The sequence below is a fragment of the Scyliorhinus canicula genome, chromosome 1 (assembly GCF_902713615.1).
Source record: "Scyliorhinus canicula chromosome 1, sScyCan1.1, whole genome shotgun sequence".
Classification (NCBI taxonomy): Eukaryota; Metazoa; Chordata; class Chondrichthyes; order Carcharhiniformes; family Scyliorhinidae; genus Scyliorhinus; species Scyliorhinus canicula.
Window position 1 is genome coordinate 193,983,475 of NC_052146.1, and position 25,775 is coordinate 194,009,249.

Below are 25,775 nucleotides of genomic sequence, written 5' to 3' on the forward strand. Positions count from 1 at the left end.
CCAAAGATCGACCGGCGTGGGTCGCGAAGGCCGGCTGGCATGGGTCGTGAAGAACGGCCAGCGTGGGTCACGAAGGTCGGCCGGCGTGGGTCATGAAAATCGGCCGGTGTGGGGCGCGAAGGTCGGCCGGCGTGGGTCCTGAAAATCGGCCGGTGTGGGGCGCGAAGGTCGGCTAGTTGGTAAAAATGGGTTCCCGGAAAAAAAGTTTGAAAAACACAGGTCTGTAGGCATATCACCACAGAGGCCAGTCAGAGCAGTCAGGAGAAAAAACACGATTCAGGAAAAGCAGCAAGGTCACTTGCAATAGATGAGCCGGTGTATATGAGAAATTTCGGAAGTGGACCAAGCTGGGTTCCACGGGTTGTTGTCACCAAGACAGGACTGCTGTCTTACGAAGTGAATGTACAAGATAAGATTATCAGGAAACATGTGGACCACTTACGTGGACAAGAGTTGTCCCAGCAGCCAGGACTACAGCCTGAAACCATATTGTCAGTAGGAAACGTTGGTTGTCCGAGTAGTGAAGTACTGAGTGAACCTGTGACAGGAGAGCCTGCCGTCACTGCAGCAAAAGATGAGGTTGAGTTGCCAGTACCTGAGGAGGTACCAGGCGCAGCGGTTCTGCAGAAAGTACCCCAGCAGAAGCACCCGCTCTGGCAGAAAGCAGAAATCACTAGAGAGACCAAATCTATGATGGACTGGTTGAGTGGGTTAAATGTTAAATTTATTGGGACTGTGTAGTTTAACTGTTACCAATGCATAAAAGCACTTAGAGGGGGCAGTTGCGGAATCGGGCCCCTTTAAGGGGTGATTGGTCGATAGGGTCATATGTCCCAAATAACCAGTCAAGGGACCATGGTGGGGGGAGGGGGGGGGGGGTTCACCCTAGCAAGTGTGGGCGTTTACCTCAGATCGATTCTGGACGCTGACTGACAGCCACAAAGCTGCAAGACTCTGAAAGATAGTATGTTGTAAATAAACTTTAGTTGTTTCATACCTAGCTGCTGAACCAAAGTTATTACACCGCCATATATTAATGGTTCCAGAATCATACCTATAATCACATATTGGGTTCTGAGAATGGTGCGTCTGTTGTTCATAGCCAGAGGTATCTCAGCCATGGCTCCTTGTCCAAGAGGACCGTAGCATTGGCTCGCGTGTCCAGTTTAAAGTTTGTGAGATGGCCATTAACCAAGTTCCATGTTCCAGATCATAAATCCTTGACCTTCCACCTCGTCCCCATGCGATGATATGCACATATGCATATCTGTACATAGCTGCACCAATGTATATAACTGTATATACAGTACCAATGTATGTAGCTGATGATCAACACACGTAGTGACAGTTATGACCTCCTGCCAGTAGGTGGAACGAGAGACACATGGAGCCACATATATATACATATATGTATATATAGATGGGGGGACGGACGAGATGCGGGCACTTGGTAGCAGGACGGACAACACGATAGTCGCATCTCACCTTAGCTCTACAGTAATTTAGATAGAATTGTCTGTACATAGGTTTGTTGGTTACCTTCCCACGTGTTAAGAATAAATACATGTTACAACCATACACTCATGTTCTATGCGCATCTTCATGATCAGGGAAACCATAGATCACAACACCCTACAGAGCATGATTATGTTTCCTCTTGGTGTGGTACTTCAACCTCGGGAATCGTCTTTGGATCAATATGCATCTGTCCGTGTGGCTGCAATTGGAACACTCTGACTGCTGAACATTGGTCACCACTGTGGAGTCACTTGGCCCCACAGCGCTGGCTTGGTCGCCCATCCACTAGTGGGCAGCTAGGGTATTGCTGCGTTCCGCCTGGCATGTCCCGGCTTCTCTGCTGTTTTACAGCAGGACAGTGGGGGTTGCTCTGCACCATGGCTTGCTTTCGCTCCTTGAGACGGATCTGTGCTGTTAACAGATTTTGGATTGCCTGACAATCTGAATAGCCTTTCAAAGATTAACTGGAATCATGTCTGTGAGTACATCATCCGCCACTCCTGACAGCAATTCTGTCTCTTATTAGCTCTGATTTCAGGTCACCATAGTCACATCCTTTAGCCATTCCGTAAAGCTCATTAATGAAGGAGTCAGCAGGTTCTCCTCGTTGTTAGACATGTTTTTAAACTTTGCTCATTCAAGAATCTTGGCGGAATTCTCCAACCCCCCGCAGGGTCGGGGAATCGCCCGGGACCGGTGTAAATCCCGCCCCCGCCGTGGCCGGAATTCTCCGCCACCCGGGAATCGGTGGGAGCGGGAATCACGCCCCGCCGATCGGCGTGCCCACCGAGATTCGGCGGGGGTGGGAATCACGCCACGCCAGTCGGCGGGCCCCCCGCACCGGTTGGCGTGCCCCCCACAGCGATTCTTCGCCCTGCGATGGGCCAAAGTCCCGTCGTTGACAGGCCTTTCCCGCTGGCGAGAATTGGAGCACCTCTGGTGCCGGCGGGATTGGCGGCGTGAGCGGGCCCCCGGGGTCTTGGGGAGGGCGCGGGGTGATCGGACCCCGTGGGGTGCCCCCACGGTGACCTGGCCCGCAATCAGAGCCCATCGATCGGCGGGCGGGCTAGTGCCGTGGGAGCACTCTTTTTCTTCTGCCGCCACCACGGCCTGCACCATGGCGGAGGCGGAAGAGACCCCTCCCTACTGCATATGCGCCGGTGTGACGTCAGCGGCCACTGACGCACCGGCGCATGCGCGAACCGGCGAAGGCCTTTCGGCCAGCCCCGATGCCGGGCGGCGGGCGTCAAAGGCTATTCGCACCGGCGGAGCGGAAATCACTCCGGCGTGGGCCTAGCCCCTAATGGTCCGGAGAATTCCGCACCTTTGGGGAGGCCCGACGCCGGAGTGGTTGGCGCCACTCCGCTACGCCGGGATCCCCCGCCCCGCCGGGTAGGGGAGAATCCGGCCCTTGTTCCCACTCAAATTAAAATAAGTCAAATTATTTTGAAACTTAATGACGGTTCATTGATTCTTTGTCTAGCTACTATATTGTTGTCAGAGCTCTTATGTCTAGAAGGATCTGGGTGTCTGAATGCATGAAGGCTAGTATGAAGCTACAGTATGGAATTAAGAAATCTAAAATAATTTATTGTGAGGGGAATTGAATACAAAAATAGGGAGATTATGCTTCAGTTGTACAGGGTATTGGTGATACTGCATCTGAAGTATTGCGTACAATATTGGTCTCTTTATTTAAGAAAGGCTTAAAATGCATTGGAAACAGTTCAGAGAAAGTTTACCAGACTAATGCCTGGAATGGGTAGATTAAGTTATGAGGAAAGGCTGGACAGGCTAGACTTCTATCCGCTGGAATTTAAAAGAGTAAGGGGTGACTTGATTGAAACATATAAGACCCTGGGGGCTCTTGGCAGGGTGGATGTGGAGAGGATGTTTCCTCTTGTGGTAGAATCTAGAACGAGGAGTCACTATTTAAAAATAAGGAGTCATCCATTTAAAATGGAGATAAGACAACATTTATCCACTCCGCAGATCATAAGCCTTTGGAACTCTCATCCTGAGAAGGTGGCGGAAGCAGAGTCTGAATACTTTTAAGGCCTAGGTGGATAGATTCTTGGGAAGCAAGGGTGGTTAAAGATTATTGGGAATAGGCAGGATGCATATTTGAGATTACTAACAGATCAGCCATGATATTATTAAATGATGTAGTAGGCCCGAGGGTCTGAATGGCCTGCCCCTGCACCTTGTTTGTATGTTTGTAATTCATACTGGACCTATTGAATAAAGTGTGTGTTAACCTGATCAGCTTCTTTCTTCTTGTCTCGATCTGAAGCTATCATGTATCTAAGGAATCTTTTATCTTCAGCATCCTCAGTTTGGTGACTGGTCTGAACTTTTGCTGAGTCCAAACTATTCCGGAAAGATAGATTTTTGATCCATGCTTATTTAAAATTTAGAGTGTGCACAGCTTTAAATACTGCGCGGAATCCAAGATGGTGCTTCCATATACTTCATCTCAACAAGGTCTCCGGTGTTGTCGGTTTTTGGCGGGCTCCCAAATTAATGGCGGTCACGATTTCTGTGTTTTTAATTTTCAGCAGTGACTCCCTTGATAGATCTTTTTATGAGTCTTTCCCAGAGCTCATACTGTTAGTATTTTTAGATCATGAAAACATTGACTCTTGGCTTTTCCTATTTTTTTAAACTTCTGAATATTTTTAAATTATTTTTTTCTTGATTGGATCAGGCGCCAAGGTGGGACTCAGGCTGGTAGCAGTGTGGTTTAAATCGGGGATTCTGACTACTACCGACATAAAAGCTCTTTAAAGCTCATTCTGGCTAAGAATTTAATCTTTTTTTTAAGCTCATTCCATACATTTTTTTTTAGCTCATCCCTGGTAGGTCTTCTGACTGTGCAAAACTCTTTGGCGATTGAAGCTGGACTTCCACAGGACTCAATGGAATCACCTGCTGTGGGGCAGAGTTTTATTTCTGTTTCCAATTCTTCTTTGGAGCTTTTATCTGGCGATCTCCTTCTGCACCTTCGTTCCTGGTGCTTTTCATCAGGTCAGGATGCTGCTTTTTCAGTCTTTCAGGTTTTGAAATTCTTCTCCAGATTCTGAGGGGTTCTGGGTTGTTCTGTTAGCTGCCAACATGATGTCAGATGTTGTTGTGCACCGGTTGCTCACGGGAAGAGATTCTGAAATATTGCATAGTGAACAGTGTTTATTAACTACTTGAACAATGTACATATATACAATGTCAGGTCTAATCTCAGAGCTGTCTTCATGCTTGGCTCTCTCTACACACGTCTCTGTCCAGTACAAGATTGCCCTCTAGCCTCGGGCCACGTATTCCTTTAAATCACACCGTGGGCAATACCCAGTCCCATTTTAACCTTTTCTGTGCCAGTCCTAGATACTACAGGAGGCACTAGAGAAGGTGAGCAAAATATTTACAAGGATGGGACCAGAACTGAGAAGGTAAAACTATTATGGAACCTGAACAGATTGGATCTCTTTTCTCCAGAAAAGAGAAGTCAAGAGAGGTGACCTGATAAAGGTCTTTAAAATTTATGAAGAGCTTCGATAAGGTAGACATAGAGAAAACCTTTCCAACTATGAGGGACGTCAAATCCAGGGTTTGTAAATATAAATATATATATAAGTCCCAAATATACCCAGAAATAAATTCAAAAGCAGTGGCTTTGCTCAGAGATTAGTGAGAATGTATGTAAAATCTATGGTGGATGATGATGGGCAGCACGGTAGCACAGTGGTTAGCACTGTTGCTTCACAGCTCCAGGGTCCCAAGTTCGATTCCCGGCTTGGGTCACTGTCTGTGTGAAGTATGCACGTTCTCCCCGTGTCTGCGTGGGTTTCCTCCGGGTGCTCCGGTTTCCTCCCATAGTCCAAAGATGTGCAGGTTAACTGGATTGACCATGATAAATTGTGTCAAAAAAGGTTGGGTGGGGTTATGGTGATAGGGTGGAGGTGTGGGCTTAAGTAGGGTGCTCTTTCCAAGGGCCGGTGCGGACTCGATGGCCGAATGGCCTCCTTCTGCACTGTAAATTCTATGGTATGTTTCTGGGCTAGCAATGCAGAGGCCACAGGTGGGGACATGGGTTCAAATCCCACCATGGCAGCTGGTGGAAATTAAAATCAGTTAATAAACCTGGAATTGAAAGCTAGTTTCGGTAACTGTGAGACAATTGTTAATTTTTTATTGTTGTAAAAGCCCACCTGGTACACAAATGACCACCTGGTAGCACAAGTGGATAGCACTGTCGCTTCACATCGCCAAGGTCCCAGGTTCGATTCCCGGCTTGGGTCACTGTCTGTGCGGAGTCTGCATGTTCTCCCCGTGTCTGCGTGGGTTTCCTCCGGGTGCTCTGGTTTCCTCTCACAGTCCAATCACATGCAGGTTAGGTGGATTGACCATGATAAATTGCCCTTAGTGTCAAAAATGGTTGGGTGGGGTTACTGGGTTATGGGATTACGGTGATAATAATAATAACAATAATCGCTTATTGTCACAAGTAGGCTTCAATTAAGTTACTATGAAAAGCCCCTAGTCGCCACATTCTGGCGCCTGTTTGGGGAGACCGGTACAGGAATTGACCCACACTGCTGGCATTGTTCTGCATTACAAGCCAGCTATTTAGCCCACTGTGCTAAACCAGCCTCTAGGGTAGGAGGTGTGGATTGGCGACGCTAAATGGACTTTAGTGTCCAAAAAAGGTTTGGAGGGGTTATTGGGTTACGGGGATAGGGTGGAAGTAAGGGTTTAAGTAGGTCGGTGGAGACTCGATGGGCCAAATGGCATCTTTCTGCACTGTATGTTCCATGTTCTTAGCTGCTCTGGCCTACATGTGACTCCAGATGCACAGCAATGTGGTTGACTCGTGTAGCTGCCCTCTGAAAAAGCCTAGCAAGCCACTCTGCGCTGGCCCTGCCAGCGATGCCCACATCCCATGAAAGAATAAAGGACTTGTTACCACCAGGAGTAATGGAGGCACGCACACTGTTGTGCCTTCATGTTGGTGAAGTATACGTGGGAGAATGGAATGGAACAGTATGTAGATAGCATGAGCTACAGAGAAGCAAGCTCTGGGCTCTGGACACTCGCTTACGTAAAACAGGAGCAAAACACTGCAGTCCCTGAAAATCAGAAATAAAAATGGAACACACTCAGCAAGTTTGGAGCATCCGTGGAGAGTGAAACAGAGTTAATGTTTCAGGATAGCTTTCATTCATGTTGTGCTGTGTCATCCTAACTAATCACCAAGTGCAGGAAGTGTGCTAGTTTTCATATTGCCCCAATTGATATTCTGCTACAGGAAATTCCCAGACGCACAGTTGTACCCTAACTGATGGCCCACTCCAGGAAATTTACCTGTCCACTGCATTGCCTAGCCTCTTTGCATAATATTAGGAAAATACCAATATTATTCCCATTCCTTATATTCATGTTTCAAACATACAAATTAGGAGCCAGGAGTAGGCCACTCAGCCCCTTGAGCCTGCTCTGCCATTGAATAAATTAATAGTTAATAAGATAATGATTAGCACTGCTGCCTCACAGCACCAGGGACCCGGGTTCGATTCCGGCCTTGGGTGACCATCTGTGTGGGGTTTGCATGTTCTTCCCGGGTCTGTGTGGGTTTCCTCCGGGTACTCCAGTTTTCCATACTTACCTGGCAGGGGTGAAACCATGATCAAGAATGTGGTTCGCTCAGGACGAGGCTAGACCATTGCACTTCAGGTGTGCTGACGTCTGCAATGTCCCCAAATGCGAGATACTCGACTGCAAAATTTGTAGTATGGGGTACTGCGTTCTAGTACTGGGGCTGGTTTAGCACACTGGGCTAAACAGCTGGCTTTTAAAGCAGACCCAGGCAGGCCAGCAGCACGGTCCAATTCGTGTACCGGCCTCCCAGAACAGGTGCCGGAATCTGGCGACGAGGGGCTTTTCACAGTAACTTCATTTGAAGCCTGCTTGTGACAATAAGCGATTTTCATTTTCATTTTCATTTCTCCCACAGTTCAACAATGTGCAGATTTGGTGGGTTGGCCATGCCAAATTGCCCCTTAGTGTCCAAAGATGTGTAGGTAAGGTGGGGTTACAGGGATGGGGTGGGGTAGTGGGCCTAGGTGGGGTGCTCTTGCGGAGAGTTGGTGCAGACTCGACTCAATGGGCTGAATGGCCTCCTTTTGAACTGTAGGGATTCTATGGATCCCACATTCCTGCAACCCCCCCGCCCCTCCCAAATCAAGAATCTATGTAGCTCTGCTTTAAAAATATTCAAATACTCTGCGTCCACTGCCTTTTGAGAACGGGAGTTCCAGAGACTAGGGGTGCGATTCTCCGCTCCCCACACCGGGTGGGAGAATCGCGGGAGGGCCCCCTGACTAATTTCACGACCCCCTGGCGCCCCCTGCGATTCTCCCATTTTTCACGGCGACCGGCGATTCTCCGACCCGGATGGGCCGAGCGGCCTGCCGTTCGCGACCGTTTCACGACGGCGGCAGCCACACCTGGTCGCTGCCGTCGTGAAATTGCTGTGAGATGCCCGTTTTGGGGCTTGTAGGGGGCCTGGTGGGGAATGAGCACCATGACTATGCTCGGGAGGGGACAGGCCCGTGATCGGTGCCCACCGATCGTCGGGCCGGCGTCTCAATCGGACGCACTATTTCCCCTCCGCCGCCCCGCAAGATCAAGCCGCCACGTCTTGCGGGGCGGCTGAGGGGAAGACGGCCACCGCGCATGCGCGGGTTTGAGCTGTCAGCCGTCGTGACGTCAGCCGCTCATGCGCGGGTTGGAGCCGGCCAACCTGCACATGCGCGGCTGACGTCACTCTCGGCGCGCCGCCCGGCGACCGAGAGTTACAGAGCGCCGCTCCTAGCCCCGCCGGGAGGGGAGAATAGGGGGCGAGGAGCGGCCTCCGAGGCCGTCGTGAAACTCGGCCGAGTTCACGACGGCCCTCCCAATTTTTCCCGGGAGTGGAGAATTCCGCCCTAGGACCCTCAGAGAAATAAATTCTCCTAATCTCTTAAATGGGCGACCCCTTATTTTTAAACAGTGACCCCCCCCCCCCCCCCCCCCCCCCCCCCCGTTCTAGATTGTCCCACAAGAGGAAACATCCTCTCCACATCCGTCCTGTCAATACCCCTCAGGATCTTGTGTTTTAATCGTTATGTTTCAGTTGCTTATGCACAAGCAACTGTTTATCCCCCCCCCCACCCTCCCGTTCCCCTTTCATGCAGAGCAAAAGATCTTGAGAACAATTTACAAACAATCCCGTGCACTGAAACTCCCACACAGCTAAAGTCATTTTGGGCAACCGACAAAAATTGTTTGAATAATTCTTCTTGTTTTCCTTTTGATGTATAGCGGAGAGCAACTTTTAAACATTGGCTGGAGATCAAAGATTCGCACCAACTGCTTTGGGATAAATGATTGCGTTCTGGTTTTTAGCTACTTTAGCGAAAGAGAAAAAAAAAAATCCCTCAGATTTCGATTATAGTTTGGATGCTCCGCATCATTGAGCCTAAGTTATGGGCTCTCCCTTCGGAATTCTCTGCATACCAAACAAACTATGTTCGGGTTTGTCCAAGGTCACATCAGTTGTGAGGTGCCACTTGACCTTTAGCTGTAGTTTTCACTTCAGTTGGTTTTCATGGCGGCAGTGAAGTATCGAGAGGCCTTCAGTGACAAATTGAGTTTTGTTATCAATTTTTATCTGTTAATAGGGGTTCAATATTTCCTCCCTAGTTCTGGTTCTGTAATGTCACTATCACGTAAGAGGCATTTGAAGAACATATCACTTCATTTATGCACCGCTTTATCATGCCGCATTTTCAGGGTATCTCAAAGCAATGAAATACTGTGACAGTATACTCACACTTCTTGCATAGCCAATCATGTCAGCTGATGGTGCACAGTAAGATCCAACAGCTCCAACCATATACACCTCAACATGCTTCCTTTGCTAACTCTTTCTCCTCCCCCTGCCGCAAAGAACAATTAAGGACCTAAAGAATCATCTACAAACCTGTATCTCCAAGACCGCTAAGGATTCATTTTTGAATATTTTTGTTGAAATTTAATTTAACCCCTGACTGTGTGAAAATTCACTGTTGGGAGGCTTCGGAGGGAGACCTCACCAAGTACCAAGTGGTATCAAAATCCAGAAATAGAAATGAGAGGTATAACCAGAATCATCTGTAAGGAGAGAAGTAGAGGGGTGGGTTGGCACTGTCAGCTGAGGGGAATAATAATAATCAGGAGAACTCCCCGCTCTTCTTGAGTACAAACTCAATCTTTTATATTCACCAAGCAGTGACGCAGGATCTGGCTTCAATACTTGACAATGTAGCATTGTCCCCATCCTACGCTGAAGCGTTGCCCTATCACACGTGTTTCAATAAAGTCCCTGGACTGGGAATTGAACCCACAACCCTTTGACTCAAAGGTTTCATAACCAAGCCATTCTTTCTCATATCTTTCATCTTTTACACCTGAATGCCCCATTTCAACAATCACTTTTGACCAAGCAAAAGTGAAGGAACGGCGATATAGGTCCAAGTCAGGATGGTGGGTGGCTTAGAGGGGAACCTGCCGGTGGGGGTGACCTTGTTCTTGGAGGTGTTGAGGTCACGGTTTTTGGAAGGTGCTGTTGAAGGTGCCTGGTGAGTTTCTGTAGTGCATTTTGAAGAAGGTACACACTGCTATTAACTGAGCGTTGATGGTGGAGGAAGTGAATGTTAGGGTGATGGATGGGGTTCTATTCAAGTATGCTGCTTTGTTCTGGATGTTGTCAACCTTCTTGTGTGTTGTGCGAGCTGCAATTATTCAGGCAAATGGAAAGTGTTCCTCACACTCCTGACTTCTGCTTTGGGGGAGTCAGGAGGTGAGTCATTCGCAGCAGGGTTCCTAGCCTTTGACTTGCCTTTGCAGCCATGTTTGTGTGTGTGTGTGAGTGAATGAGAGTGTGTGTGTATGTGTATGTGAGTGAGTGTGTGTGTGTATGTGAGTGTGTGTGTGTATGTGAGTGTGTGTGAATGAGAATGTGTGTGTGTGCAAATGTGTGTGAGTGTGCGAATGTGTGTGTGAGAGTGAAAGAGTGTTTGTGAGAGTTCGATGTGTGTGAGTGTACGTGAATGAATCATAGAATTTACAGTGCAGAAAGAGGCCATTCAGCCCATCGAGTCTGCACCGGCCCTTGGAAATAGGACCCTACTTAAGCCCACACCTCCACCCGATCCCCGTAACCCAGTAACTCCACCTAAGCTTTTTGGGTACAAAGGGCAATTTAGCATGACCAATCCACCTAACCTGCACGTCTTTGGGCTGTGCGAGGAAACCGGAGCATCCAGAAGAAACTCACGCAGATACAGGGAGAACATACAGACTCCGCACAGACATTGACCCAAGCCGGGAATTGAACCTGGGACCCCGGAGCTATGAAGCAACAGTGCTAACCACTGTGTAACCGTGCCACCCAGAGTGTGCCTGTGAATGTGTGTGTCTGTGAATGAATGAGAGTGTGTGTGAATGAGTGTGTGTGTGTGCACCTGAATGTGTGTGTGTGTGCACTTAAATGTGTGTGTGCAAATAATATGTGTGTATGAACTTAAATCTGTGTGTGTGCAAATAATGTGTGTGTGTGCACATGAATGTGTGTGTGCACGTGAATGTGTGTGTGTGCACGTGAATGTGTGTGTGCACGTGAATGTGTGTGTGTGCACGTGAATGTGTGTGCACATGAATGTGTGTGTGCATGTGAATGTGTGTGTGTGCACGTGAATGTGTGTGTGCACGTGAATGTGTGTGTGCACGTGAATGTGTGTGTGTGCATGTGAATGCGTGTGTGCACGTGAATGTGTGTGTGCACGTGACTGTGTGCATGTGAATGCGTGTGTGCACGTGAATGTGTGTGTGCACGTGACTGTGTGTGCATGTGAATGCGTGTGTGCACGTGAATGTGTGTGTGCACGTGAATGTGTGTACGTGTGTGTGCACGTGAATGTGTGTTTGTGTGTGAACGTGAATGTGTGTGTGTGTGAACGTGAATGTGTGTGTGCAAGTGTATATGTGTGAGAATGTAAGTGTGTGTGAGTGACTGAATGGGTGTGTGCATGAATGTGCGAGTGAGTGAAAGTGTGTATGAATGAATGGGTGTGTGTGTGTGTGAATGAGTGGGTGTGTGAAAGTGTGTGAGTTTATGTGAGTGAGAGTATGTATATGAGTGTATGTGAATGTGTGAATGAGAGTGTGTGTGAGAATGTGAGTATATGTGAGTGAGAGTGTGTATGAATGTTTGTGTGTATGTGAGTGTGTGTGTGAATTAATGTATGTATGAATGAATGAGTATGAGTTTCTGCCGTGGGCGCAATCTTCTGGCCTCGTAACACTCGAGCTGAAGCATAACGAGGCCAAAAATGAGATCTGCGCCAGGCGCTAAACAGTTTGCGATGCAACCGGAACGCTCCCGTAGGCGAAATCGGTATCTCGCCGTAGTGTGGCGAGAAACCAATTATCACCACTTAAGGCCTATTTCCACACAATTAATGAGAGCCACCCCATATCCAACGGCCTCCAGTTATTCAGCGGCCTCCCCAGCAAGTGGTCATGCTGGCGCCGATTGATGCTCCTTTTCAAAAACGTGAACCTGGTGGAAGGGCTTCTGTGGGGAGCCGAAGAGGTGAGTAGCCATCTTTGCTCACAGGCAAAGAGCCCGGTTGTGCTGGGCTTGCCTCCCCAGTGCTTGGCAGGGGGTAGGGGATACTGCGCAGGGATGGGCCACCATGGGAGGGTGAGGGGTTAGGAGGCACTGGGGGAGGGGGGGGGGGCAATCGCTCGGGGCACCCCCCATGTCAACCCCTGGATCCCAACGCCATTCCAGGGGCAACCCTTGTCCATGCCCGTCTGCCCCACTGACCACTCATAATCCCCACGACTGCCGAGGCCTCTGGCTGTGCAGCTGACGGTTATCGCTAATAGGGAATTGGCAATCGCGGGTAAGTGTGAACTTGAAACATGCCAAGTGGATTCCCGTGGGTGGGCGGGCCGTGTAGCATGTGGGAGTCATTGCCTAGTATTTCAATTGCACCTTGATAACTGGGTGGGGGGGGGGGGGGTTGCTTAGAGAGATGGGCAAAGAGTCCAGGGTTGAACCCGCATTGTGGAAGGAAGTTGCGTGGGTTTCTACCGGGTGCTCCGGTTTCCTCTCACAGTCCAAAGATGTGCAGGGGTAGGTGGATTGGCTACGCTAAATTTCCCTTAGTGTCCAAGTAAGGTAAGGTCGGGTTACAGGGATAGGGTGGAAGTGTTGGGATAGGGTGGAAGTGTGGGCTTACATAGGGTGCTCTTTCCAAGGGCCGGTGCAAACTCGATGGGACGAATGGCCTCCTTCTGCACTGTAAATTCTGTGATCAAGTGACAGAGACATCATAATGATTGTGCAAAATGTTGTTTAGTGTGCTGTACAATACTTCATTCCCGATAATGCCAGCACCCAAGCCCATCCCCTCCACACCACCGCCCCACCCCTACACCGCTGCCCTCAGTGATCCTCCTACTTCTACCACCACGTCTTGGTGTTTTCCCAGTGTACACATCTGAGGTGGAGTCAGCCAGCTGCTTTCCTCGTCCCGGGGCCCTCGATGCCCATGGCGGGCATCCTCTGGGGGATCTGGGGCCGGAGGGCCCCGGCTCACTGGTCAGTGGCACATGCACTGTGCTGCCCTGTCCCATGTGCTGTCTGCGAGGCACAACCTCATCAGAGGTGTGTATGTGAATGTGAGTGAGAATGTGTGTGAGTGTGTATGTGAGTGAATGAGTGAGTGTATATGTGGGTGAGTGGATGTGAATTTGTGTGTGTGTGGGTGAATTGGTATGTGTGGGTGAACAAGTGTGTGGGTGAATGAGTGTGTGTGGATGAATGAGTGTGTGGGTGAACAAGTGTGTGGGTGAATGAGTGTGTGGGTGAATGAGTGTGTGTGGGTGAACGAGTGTGTGGGTGAATGGGTATGTGGGTGAATGAGTGTGTGGGTGAATGGGTATGTGGGTGAATGAGTGTGTGGGTAAATGAGTGTGTGGGTGAATGAGTGTGTGGGTGAATGAGTGTGTGGGTGAATGAGTGTGTGGGTGAATGAGTGTGTGTGGGTGAATGAGTGTGTGGGTGAATGATTGTGTGTGTGGGTGAATGAGTGTGTGGGTGAATGAGTGTGTGTGGGTGAATGAGTGTGTGTGGGTGAATGACTGTGTGTGGGTGAATGAGTGTGTGTGTGGATGAATGTGTGTGTGGATGAATGTGTGTGTGGATGAATGAGTGTGTGGGTGAATGAGTGTGTGGGTGAATGAGTGTGTGTGGGTGAATGAGTGTGTGGGTGAATGAGTGTGTGTGGGTGAATGAGTGTGTGTGTGGGTGAATGAGTGTGTGTGGGTGAATGAGTGTGTGTGGATGAATGAGTGTGTGGGTGAATGAGTGTGTGGGGTGAATGAGTGTGTGTGTGGGTGAATGAGTGTGTGTGGGTGAATGAGTGTGTGTGGATGAATGAGTGTGTGGGTGAATGAGTGTGCGTGGGTGAGTGAGGGAGTGTGTGCGTGTATGTGAGTGTGTGCGTGTATGCGAGTGTGTGCGTATATGCGAGTTTGTGCGTGTGTGTAAGTGTATGCGAGTGTGTGCGTGTTTGCGAGTGTGTGCGTGTATGCGAGTGTGTGAATGAGTGTGTGTGTGAATGAGTGTGTGTGAGTGAGTGTGCTCGAGTGTGCGTGTATGCTGGAGTGTGTGCGTGTATGCGAGTGTGTGCGTGTATGCGAGTGTGTGCGTGTATGCAAATGTGTGCGTGTTTGCGAGTGTGTGGGTGTTTGCGAGTGTGCGTGTTTGCGAGTGTGCGTGTTTGCGAGTGTGCGTGTTTGCGAGTGTGTGCGTGTTTGCGAGTGTGTGAGTGTGCGTGTATGCGAGTGTGTGTATGCGAGTGTGTGCGTGTTTGCGAGTGTGTGCGTGTATGCGAGTGTGTGTGTGTGTGCGCGAGTGGGTGCGTGTATGCGAGTGTGTGAATGAGTGTGTGTCTGTGGCTGTGATCCTGAGATCGCATCAGTTAATATTACCTTCAGCAGAGGAGGAACTAGGGTCTCTGACATTTCAATTGAGTATGAGGTGAACAAACCTCAACTGGATTGTTACTTTCTAACTCCATGACGACATGTAGCCCCTATCACCACTGCCAAATAACACACACCTCTGAATAAAGCACCTCAATCAAACTGACTGAAGTACTGCCTTTGCCAGCTGGTTCTCCCCTTATCACAGTTACTATTACAGAAAAAGACTCTCTTATTCAGCCAATACAAATATTGCAGCACAGTTAAAAAGTAACACAGAGCTTTGCCATGAAACTTGGCGGTAAATTACAGACAGAAGGAGGATTGGAGGGCACTTGGAATGAATAGCCAGTATCTGCGAAGTGGAGGGATTAAGAGGACACCTTTAAACTCCGGAGTCACGGTCACTGATGTTTTCTGAACCCTGGAGTGAACCACATTGTGATTACCCACAGCTACCCAGTATTATGTATTGGACCGAGCTAGGCCTAGCTCCTACTCCACTGTAATCATTCAATGTTTCTATGGTTGATAAAGCTACTTTCTTCTTAAGGCCACCTTCTCTTTCCCTTTGCTAAGATTGAGTGCAGTCAGTGAACCAGCAGAAGATGACAAGGGGTTTGGTGAGCCTTCAGATCAGTAAAATGTCTGTTCCCATTTCTAAAGAACATCTGGTCTTGATGTACTTTACAGAAACATGTTTCATCCAATTTTTTTTTATTGGCCCATCGCTGGCTATTTGCTGAGCAAAGGTCAAAATATGTATTAAAAAATCATGATGTTTTCATGAATTCGTATAAAACTCTCCAAAAATGATAAGATGATTCATGTTGCCCAGTTGTGTTTCACTCAGTTTGTTTAAATCTAGGCCTGGAATGTGTCAGAGAGATTAGGTCCATTTCAGAGTTGCTTGTCCTTACTTTTAACTCCCGTTTCAGTTACCTTAAAGTAACATATTTAACTTGCGGGCCCCTGGGAAATGGGAAGAGGCAGCCCCTACTCCTTGGGCTTGAAACAGATGCCGACAGGTCCAAAATGGCCCCCGAGTGAGAGTGCAATCACTCCGAGTAAAATGTCCTCCACATGCCATTTTGCTTTGGTCACACCTTGCAGTCACTGTGCATTCCATGCTCACTTTTCTCGGGTGCAAGAGCAGCTTGAGCAAAGAGCTGTACCTGCCTCCAAACCTTTTCTTAACATAACGTGGAACGGGAGGAGAAGGTAGGAACTATCCTCCTGCCCCATGTTCTGAACCCAGACTGCTGTTAGCCACTCTGTCACACCCTGGCGCTGCCAACCAGACAAGGGGCCCAGTTTTGTGTAGCCAACGTGATTGTTCATTTTGCGGTTCCGAGTAGGAACCCGTTATTCTCTCTCTCTCTCTCTCTCTCTCAGAACGTCATACTTGCAGATGTGTGCATGCTGTTTGCCCCTGGAAAATCAATCTCTTGTTAACAAGTTGGCTTGACTACAATTGATGATTTAGAATACTTTTAAAGAACAGCAATCAACCTGACCGACCAGGCTCCAATTGCTGAGAACAGGCCGATTGTCATCCCCAGCATCGATTGCAATGTGGCTTCTTTACCACTTCCAATGTGCTGCCGAGTTCATTAAAAGGGTGTAATGTTACTCTAACACTTTCTGGGTCGAAATGTGCACAAAAAATGAAATTATAGCATTGATAGCTCACAGGCCTTGCTGTTGCTTACTTGCATTCTGGTATGAAAACTGAAATATATATTTTTAAATGCAAATGTTTATGCTGTGTGGTAGTATGGCTAGAGAGATCATATTACCAGAGAACCAAGCTGCCAATGGTACAGCAGCCTCTCTGCCCATTGGCCCAGGCAAGTCATGTGCCTCTCTGCCAATTGGTTGTGGCTGGTCATGTGACTCCCCGCCGATTGGCTGAGAGGTTGGTAGCTCCGCCTACAAGGCAGGGTATAAGAGCTCATACTGGCTGGCAGTCGGCCTTTCTCTGTATGACCACAGCCGGGCTCACATCTAGCGTATTAAATCCTGTTGTTTGGAACTTCACTCTGACTCGAGTCCAATTGATGGTGCATCATGCTGCAAAAACAATAAAGCACTGCTCCGACATTGACTCTCCATCGGCCTCCTTTGTGATTCTGGGAATTTGCTCCATGTGAAAGCTACCCAACCACTGCCCTGTGGGCACTACAGTGCTCTGCCTGGAACTAGGAACCCGGAACAGTACCCAAGGAAAGTCCCTGGAACAGGATAGCTGGGGATCCCCTGCGGTGGGGGGGGGGGGGGGTCAAGAAGGGGGCGATCGCGGTGTCAGGCCAGGATGTAGGAGGCGGAGGGCCAGAGCTCACAGGTACCAGATGGTAGGGTGCCCTAACTGTGAGCCCCCGTGCCACCCATACTTTCCCATCCATGATCGAGGAACGTTTATAAAAAAAAAACCGGATTGCCCATTCTGACCGTCCATCTGAAAGTCGCAAGGTCAGCGTAATGTTCCGGGCAATCATGCCGATAATCCCTTTACATCCATAATTATCGGCGGGCGAGCTGCCAATCCGCACCTTCGCTCGCCAACCAAAATAACGCACGAGTGCGGGATGATGTCGGGATGCATGCCTGATGTCATCACGTGCTAATTTATACTCTTCCAGGTCGGACGCCCACCCGCCCGGGACATGTAACATTCGGCCCCATGGGCTGTGTTCAAATGGCTTCCATTGACTTTACATATGGAATCCTGCACTCGTGCAGCATTGTGGGCCCCTGGTGTCTGTGCTGACTCTTTTAAACAGCTATCCAATTCAGTTCAACAGCCTTGTTCTTTCACCATAGCAACAACTTATTATATGGCACCTGTAATGTAATGAAAGATCCTTCAGGCATTTCACAGCAGCATTCTGAAACAAAATATGACACTGAGCCACAGAGAGAGATGTTAGATCGAAAGGTATATTCGGTCAAAGAGGTAGATTTTAACGAGTGTCTTAAAGGAGGAAAGTGAGGTAGAGAGAAGGGCAGAGAGGCATAGGAAGGGTATTCCAGAGGGTGGAGAGGCATAGGAAGGGTATTGCAGAGGGTGGAGAGGAATAGGGAAGGTATTCCAGAGGGTGGAGAGGAATAGGAAGGGTATTCCAGAGGAGTGGAGAGGAATAGGAAGGGTATTGCAGAGGGTGGAGAGGAATAGGAAGGGTATTGCAGAGGAGTGGAGAGGAATAGGAAGGGTATTGCAGAGGGTGGAGAGGAATAGGAAGGGTATTGCAGAGGAGTGGAGAGGTGTAGGGAGGGTATTCCAGAGGGTGGAGAGGTGTAGGAAGGGTATTGCAGAGGAGTGGAGAGGAATAGGGAAGGTATTCCAGAGGAGTGGAGAGGAATAGGGAGGGTATTCCAGAGGAGTGGAGAGGAATAGGGAGGGTATTCCAGAGGAGTGGAGAGGAATAGGGAGGGCATTCCAGAGTAGTGGAGAGGTGTAGGGAGGGTATTCCAGAGGGTGGAGAGGAATAGGAAGGGTATTGCAGAGGGTGGAGAGGAATAGGGAAGGTATTCCAGAGGGTGGAGAGGAATAGGAAGGGTATTCCAGAGGATGGAGAGGAATAGGAAGGGTATTGCAGAGGAGTGGAGAGGAATAGGGAGGGTATTCCAGAGGAGTGGAGAGGTGTAGGGAGGGTATTCCAGAGGGTGGAGAGGTGTAGGGAGGGTATTGCAGAGGAGTGGAGAGGAATAGGGAAGGTATTCCAGAGGAGTGGAGTGGAATAGGGAGGGTATTCCAGAGGAGTGGAGAGGAATAGGGAGGGTATTCCAGAGGAGTGGAGAGGTGTAGGGAGGGTATTCCAGAGGGTGGAGAGGAATAGGAAGGGTATTGCAGAGGGTGGAGAGGAATAGGGAGGGTATTCCAGAGGAGTGGAGAGGTGTAGGGAGGGTATTCCAGAGGGTGGAGAGGAATAGGAAGGGTATTCCAGAGGGTGGAGAGGCATAGGAAGGGTATTCCAGAGGGTGGAGAGGAATAGGGAGGGTATTCCAGAGGAGTGGAGAGGCATGGGGAGGGTATTCCAGAGGGTGGAGAGGAATAGGGAGGGTATTCCAGAGGGTGGAGAGGAATAGGAAGGGTATTCCAGAGGAGTGGAGAGGCATGGGGAGGGTATTCCAGAGGGTGGAGAGGAATAGGGAGGGTATTCCAGAGGAGTGGAGAGGAATAGGGAGGGTATTCCAGAGGGGTGGAGAGGTGTAGGGAGGGTATTCCAGAGGAGTGGAGAGGAATAGGAAGGGTATTGCAGAGGAGTGGAGAGGAATAGGGAGGGTATTCCAGAGGAGTGGAGAGGAATAGGGAGGGTATTCCAGAGGAGTGGAGAGGTGTAGGGAGGGTATTGCAGAGGAGTGGAGAGGAATAGGGAGGGTATTCCAGAGGGTGGAGAGGAATAGGGAGGGTATTCCAGAGGAGTGGAGAGGAATAGGGAGGGTATTCCAGAGGAGTGGAGAGGTGTAGGGAGGGTATTCCAGAGGGTGGAGAGGCATAGTGAGGGTATTCCAGAAGACATGGCGGAGCGATTAAAATTGGGAATGCCCACTGTTATGGTGACCACAAAAGACACGGGGACATTGTTGACTGATTTCCCCGTGGGGTTCGTGAAATACAAGTTTCTCTATTGAGCGGACAGAGGTATGTCCAATAGGAACCATTCGGCAGGGGTTTAAAACCCGCAACCCAGACCTGGACCGATTCTCTCGACGATCCCCGGGCTTTGATGCAAGCACTGTACATGGTGACAGCAGTGCTTTTCATTGTTCAAATAAACTAGTGTTTTGTATGAAGCCTGGCTTTGACGGAATCATTACATTTGTGATGAGGCGTAAAACCAAGATTCACAAGCAGCTTTCAGAATTAAACAAACAGCTCTCCGGTAAGCAACAAAGAAAATGCCTCTTTTTGGTAAACTCAAGCCACATGATGTTAACAGAGAAGACTGGGCCCAACATGCAGAGTGCAGCGCTGTTTCCTCTGGGCTAACAACAATGTTGCAGACGGTAATTCCACTGACAAAATGCAACGCCCAATATTTGGCATAATAAAAAGCCTAACTTTCCCAGATGCCCCTGATTCAAAAACATTTAGAACATAGAACATAGAACAGTACAGCACAGAACAGGCCCTTCGGCCCTCAATGTTGTGCCGAGCCATGATCACCCTACTCAAACCCACATATCCACCCTATACCCGTAACCCAACAACCTCCCCCCTCCAACCTTACTTTTTTATTAGGACACTACGGGCAATTTAGCTTGGCCAATCCACCTAACCCGCACATCTTTGGACTGTGGGAGGAAACCGGAGCACCCGGAGGAAACCCACGCACACAGGGGGAGGACGTGCAGACTCCGCACAGACAGTGACCCAGCCGGGAATCGAACCTGGGACCCTGGAGCTGTGAAGCATTTATGCTAACCACCATGCTACCCTGCTGCCCAATTTGATGAGCTCGAGGACCGAATGCGAAACCACTGTGACCTGAAGCCTTCCAGAGGTACCATTTCAATATGGCAGGGAGAACCCTGGATGAACCCGTCACTGAATTCCTCAGCAGGCAACGGAGACTAGTGGAATACTGTGAATGGTTCCATCCCTGACTGACGTGCTACGCAATAGATTGGTCTGCAGCATAAACAATGACACGACTCAAAAGAAGTTACTGAGGGAGCCTACTCTAGACCTGTAAAAGGCCACAGAGGTAGCCCTGTCCCTAGAGAACAGAGAAAGGGCTCAGGAACTACAAGGGCGCTGGACAATAGTCCATTTGGGGAGGGACCTCATGCAAGGGCACCTATGTGAGTCACCCATTGCCTGACTGGAAGTCCGCAGGACTCCCTGGCAGTCAAGGAAACCTCATGACAACCCCAAGTATACCAGGGAACCCAGTCCAGAGGAATATAAGTGTCAGCTAAGGGACTACTGTAAGCACTGCAGAAAGGCACAACCAAGGCAAGCTGCCGGAATCGGCAATACATGTATTACCCAGGCAAGAAGCCAAGGCCAGCCCAGGCTGGTACCATGCAGGTACATCCACTTCCGGATGAAGGGATAATGCATTTGAACTCTGTCGTCATGACTAAAGTCACCCCAGTAATGATAAGGCAACTCATGATTGGTCGTCCATTAGAAATGGAGGTGGACATGCAAATCTTCAAGAACAGAATGAAGAAGCAACCGGCCGCATCTATGGAGACTAGGTTGGCATGGTTCTTATTTGATTACAGCACCACTTCCCATACCACAACAGAAGTCACCCTGGCAGAACTATTGATGAGCCGACTACTTTGTATCAGGTTAAGCTAGTTATTTCCATACTTGGCAGGGAGGATGGAGTCCCAACAGGAAAATCAAAAAGAAACCACAATGCCATGAGATCTGAGAGAATGTTCAAGACTGGTGAACCCAGTCTGCGTGCAGAGTTTAGGAGATGGCTGCAGTTGGGTCCCTGGTGTTATATTCAAGAAAACGGTATATTTGTCAGCAGTGCCCATAAGGTCAAGGTCCAAGATAAAATTCTGAGGAAGCACCTGGACCACCTCAGAGGTAGGGAGCCTGTCCCCTTTGAAACCCCATCTCCGACTCAAGTGGTGCCCATTTCTGGCGCAGACTACTGCCCGTAGAGTACCCTGCATCCATCTCCCCCGATTGTGAGGACTCTGAAGGTATTCTCCCGATAGCCAATGCCGAAGAGGAACCCTCGTCAGTGACCCTGAGGCACTCCCTGTGGAACACCGATCAGGCTCCACCTACTACGGACTCGGGACCGAGTGTGAAGAGGCACCCTCGCAGTGGAACCCTGGGGGTGAAACTGATATGAGTGGGGAGGGATGTTATGACAACCACAAAGGTCACGCGGGAGGTGGGGGGGGTGGTCGTCAGTTGATCTCCCTGTGAGGTTTGTAGAATACGAGTTCCCCTACTGAGCGGGAGGAGACTCGGCCAATAGGAGTTGAAAATCCGCAGCCCAATCCAAACCAGCGTTCCCGATGGTCCCTGGGCAGGGATGCAAGCACTGAAGACTGCGACAGCAATTCTTTTCGTTGTTTCAAATAAGCAAGAGTTTTGCATGAAGCCTGGCCTTGGCTGAGTTATTACACTCACGAATCCAGGTATCCCATAGAGTTGTGGGGATGGAGGAGATTACAAAGAGAGGGAGGGGCAAGGCCATGGAGGGATTTGTACACAAGGATGTGAATTTTAAAATCGAGCCGTGACTTGACTGGTAGCCAATAGAGACCAGGGGCTGCACAGGTGGCAGGTGAATTGGATGTTTGGCAGCAGTGTTTTGGATGACTCAGATCATCGAAAGGATAAAAGTGACAATGAATTGAACCATGGTCATTGTATGAAACAGCGCCTGAGACAAGAAATAACTTGCATTTATTTATATGGTGTCTTTCACAGCCTCAGCACATCCCAAAGCACTTCACTGCCAACGAAACACTTTGGGAGCCTAGTCACTGTTGTAATGTAGCAGCCAAGTTATGCACAGCAAGCTTCCACAAACAATCGGGTGATAATGATCAGATCATCTGTTTTGGTCGAGAGGGTAGACCTCGGCCAGGGAAAATTTCCTTGCTCCAATTCAAATAATACTCCGGGTTTATTTGCCTTCACTCGAGAGGGCCTCGTTTTAACATCTCACCTGATGGACGGTAGGTCCGACGGTGCGGCACTTCCTCAGTGCCTGCAGGGGTTATCAACTGAGATCTAATGCTCAGGGTCTCTAGATTTGAACCCACAACCTTGCGACTCCGAGGCGAGAATGCTACTGAGCAAGACGCTGCTGACAAATAGAGCGATGTAGAACGCGATAATGAAACCGAACACTGTAAACAGATGAGAACAGAGTGTCCATACAGTGGACAGCACAGAGATTAGGGGCTTTCAATACCGTCTGGTGTTACAAATTAATAGATACAGAAATACATTTCCCGGCTGGCTATTGTGTCCTATTTGATGACTATGTTACAACACTTCAGATATCCAGCACTGTCTGGGAAACAGCTGTAATGGGCTCTCTTACATTCAGTGTTTGATCTGTTTCAGAGATCGTTTCCATCGATAAAGTCCCCTCTTAAGATGTAATTTGGCAGCGGCCTGAAAAAGTGATAACATCATGCAATAACTAAGAATATAAATTGTGTTTTTTATTAGCTAACCTCAAAAGCGGGATCCAGAAACACATTTTTTCTAGTGGGTCAGGTTGTTTTTGTACATTGGATTCAAGAGGAAAGTCAAATAGCTAAAATCTGAGCAAGCAGTGCAGATAGTGACCTGAATCCTTGCTCTGTCCTTCTATCTTTTCATTAAAAATCAGGTAGAGAGTTGGGTCATTCCTTATGAAATCTCCAGAGGCATCTTTAATTTACCAAACTCCAGCTTCTCTCACATTTGAACCCCCGTCACACGTGAGGGCTTTCCAACCAGCTTTTCATTATCAACAGCCAAGCAAAGGCAAAACTTGGCTTTTCTTTTACCGACACCACCACCACTACGAGGTAAGATACATTTGCAATGGGATTGTGCCTTGAGAGTCAAAGAAGTGGGTTTTGAAGGGTCATCACCACTGCAATGTCAGAAATACATCAGTCAATTTGGGGACAGCAAGCTCCCATCGACAGCGACTATCATTAGAGAATCCAATTTAGTGTTGCTGGTCTATGGACAAATATTAGCCAGGACGCGAAGGAGCAACTCCCAACTCATCTTATTTCAAAATATTGCACTGGATTCTTGTGCAGCCACCCGAGAGGGAAGCCTGGGCTTCAGTTGAACATCATTTCTGAAAGATGGCACCTAGGGACTTAGGAAATAGGAGCAGGAGGAGGCCATTCAGCCCCTTGAGCTTGCTCTGCCATTCAACTACATCATGGCGGATCTTCGACCTTAACACCATTTTTCCGCACCACCCCCAAATTCCTTGATATCTTTAATAATTAGAAATCTATCTCTGCATTGAATAGGCACAATGACTGAGCCTTCCACAACTCTGAAGTAGAGAATTCTAAAGATTAGGCAGCTCATTTCAATCCTAAATGGCCAACCCATTATTCTGAGACTGTGTCCCCTGATTCTAGACCCCCACATCGCCCCTCGCCCCACCCCGAAACCAGGACAACCCCACCATCCCAGGGACCACTGGCGGTGAGCAGGTTCTCGGTAGTGTCAGCCGAGATTACAGGCTTGAGCCTCCAGCATGAGACATGAACCCACTGTCTTCTGATTCAAAGGTAAGTGCGCTCACCAACATATTGGAAAAACACTTCCAGATTTGAAATCCCCCCCTCACCAACACGGCCCTCACCAATGATATTGTCTCGGGCTGAGTTATCTCTCCAGAAGCATCAGGTTGACCAGGTAGCCATTGGTTATGTATGAGTGGAGGAAGTTTGCTGTCTGTTTAAGGCGGAGTGGGGGGGGGGGGGGGGGGGCATGGTGGGTGCACTGGCACGCATAATGGTCACCTTGCATGACATTTGGCCTCATGTGAATTGGCAGTGGGGAGGGGGGTATTGCATACCTGAGTAGCCATTTCTCCATATAAATCCAATAACGTGTGGTAAAGTTAGTTAATTCTGTAATTCTAATCCTTTTGTTCCAGTTCTGCTGCAACATTTGTAACTTTCTCTCCCAATCATTTTTCAAAGAATCAACACTCTGCTCAGCCATCTCCTTCAATTCAATAATCTGGTTCTCTTCACTTTCTCGAATAATCTGTGATTCACGAACCAGGCTCTGAACCCTCTTCCAGCTTCTTCTTCATCTCTTCAGCTTTCTTTTCTTTACATTACGCTCGATTTAATGTGCAAAACACGGAGTCCCATTTTGGGTGAATATAGTGGAGTCTTTCTTGGTGCGTGCAGCGCTCAGAACGGCACGACTATCAAATGGGACTCTGGGTTTTTTTGGACGCCCATTGCGGACTGGATCACTTTTTAGCAAATCTGTATATTTGAGTGAGACCGCTAGTCACACTCTAATATACATTATTGAGATCTAACCAAGACATTGGGATCTACCCCTTACGCCTTGGAGATCTCGGGCAAGCGTTGTTCAGTACTAGTGTCCACAAACGGGGACCAGATGGCACGGCACTCATGGGTGTCTCGCAGGTGATTGGAGGCCCCCTGGTGCAAGTCCTCTGGGCAGGGTAGTACCCTGGCACTGGTGCACAACTGGGCACCCTGGCACTGCCAAATTGTCCAGGTGGCACTCCCAGCTGGCTGGGGCACTACCAGGATGCTGGGCTTGCGGTGTCAAGCTGGCATTTTATGCGTGGCGTTGATCGGGCCGGTTGCTCTGCGCAGGTGTGGCGGGGGCCGGGGTGGGCCCAGGGACCCCGTTACAGAGAGTTGGGATTCGGGGGTCGTTTCAGGAGCTCGAGAATTGGAACGCAATTTTTAAAATGAATCTCGAGTACCCAATTCATTTTTTCAAATTGGGCAATTTAGCATGGCCAGTCCACCTACCCTGCACATCCTTGGGTTGTGGAGGAGAAACCCAGCAAACACGGGGCAGAATGTGCAAACTCCACATAGACAGTGGCCCAGAGCCGGGATCGAACCTAGGACCTGAGACAGCAGTGTTAACCACTGTACCACCATGCTGTCACAGTGACGCTATTTTTAAACGGCATCCCATCTCTCCCTGCACTGAGGAGTTTCAGTGAGTGGGGCTTCTCAGTGCAGGAAACGAGACGAAGTGCAGTCTCAGCCGCACATTCTCAGCTGAGGCCCTGAATCTAACCGGAGCCACATTAGATAGCGATGTGTTTTGCGGGAAGCACACGGCTAAACGAACCCGCTATGGGACGTGGTTCCCATTTGCTTAGATCATGACCTCAGATTCTATTTCTGTATAGGCTTTCTGATACAACTGCTTTATCTCTGAATCTTTATGCTGCAATTCTACCATCTTCCCTCAACTAAAAATCTTAGCTTCATCTTCCACCTGCTCTTGTCCTTTATCAACAATCTGGTCAAAGATTGTTCCTGATATCTGAACCTCAGCCTCCGTATCATTATTCTTTGATTCTGCCCCCTCCTGTCCTGACCTGTGGCTTTGTGATCTTGTTATCACAAAATCTGGAAATACCCCAGGAAATGCTTCTTCAAAAACCTCAGTTGTTTGACTTTCCCCTGGCTTATCAACCACAGTAGGTACCACTCCT

At 48.9% G+C, this 25,775-nt stretch overlaps 1 protein-coding gene and 1 non-coding gene across 5 annotated transcripts in view; both read left to right on the forward strand.

The window, feature by feature from the left end:
• The window catches only part of esr1 (estrogen receptor 1), a 447,574-nt gene that overhangs the window by 247,680 nt on the left and 174,119 nt on the right, over nucleotides 1-25,775 (forward strand). The window lies entirely within an intron of this gene.
• Nucleotides 7,167-7,325, forward strand: LOC119978628. The gene has a single exon (XR_005463513.1). It is a non-coding gene; the product is annotated as a U1 spliceosomal RNA (small nuclear RNA).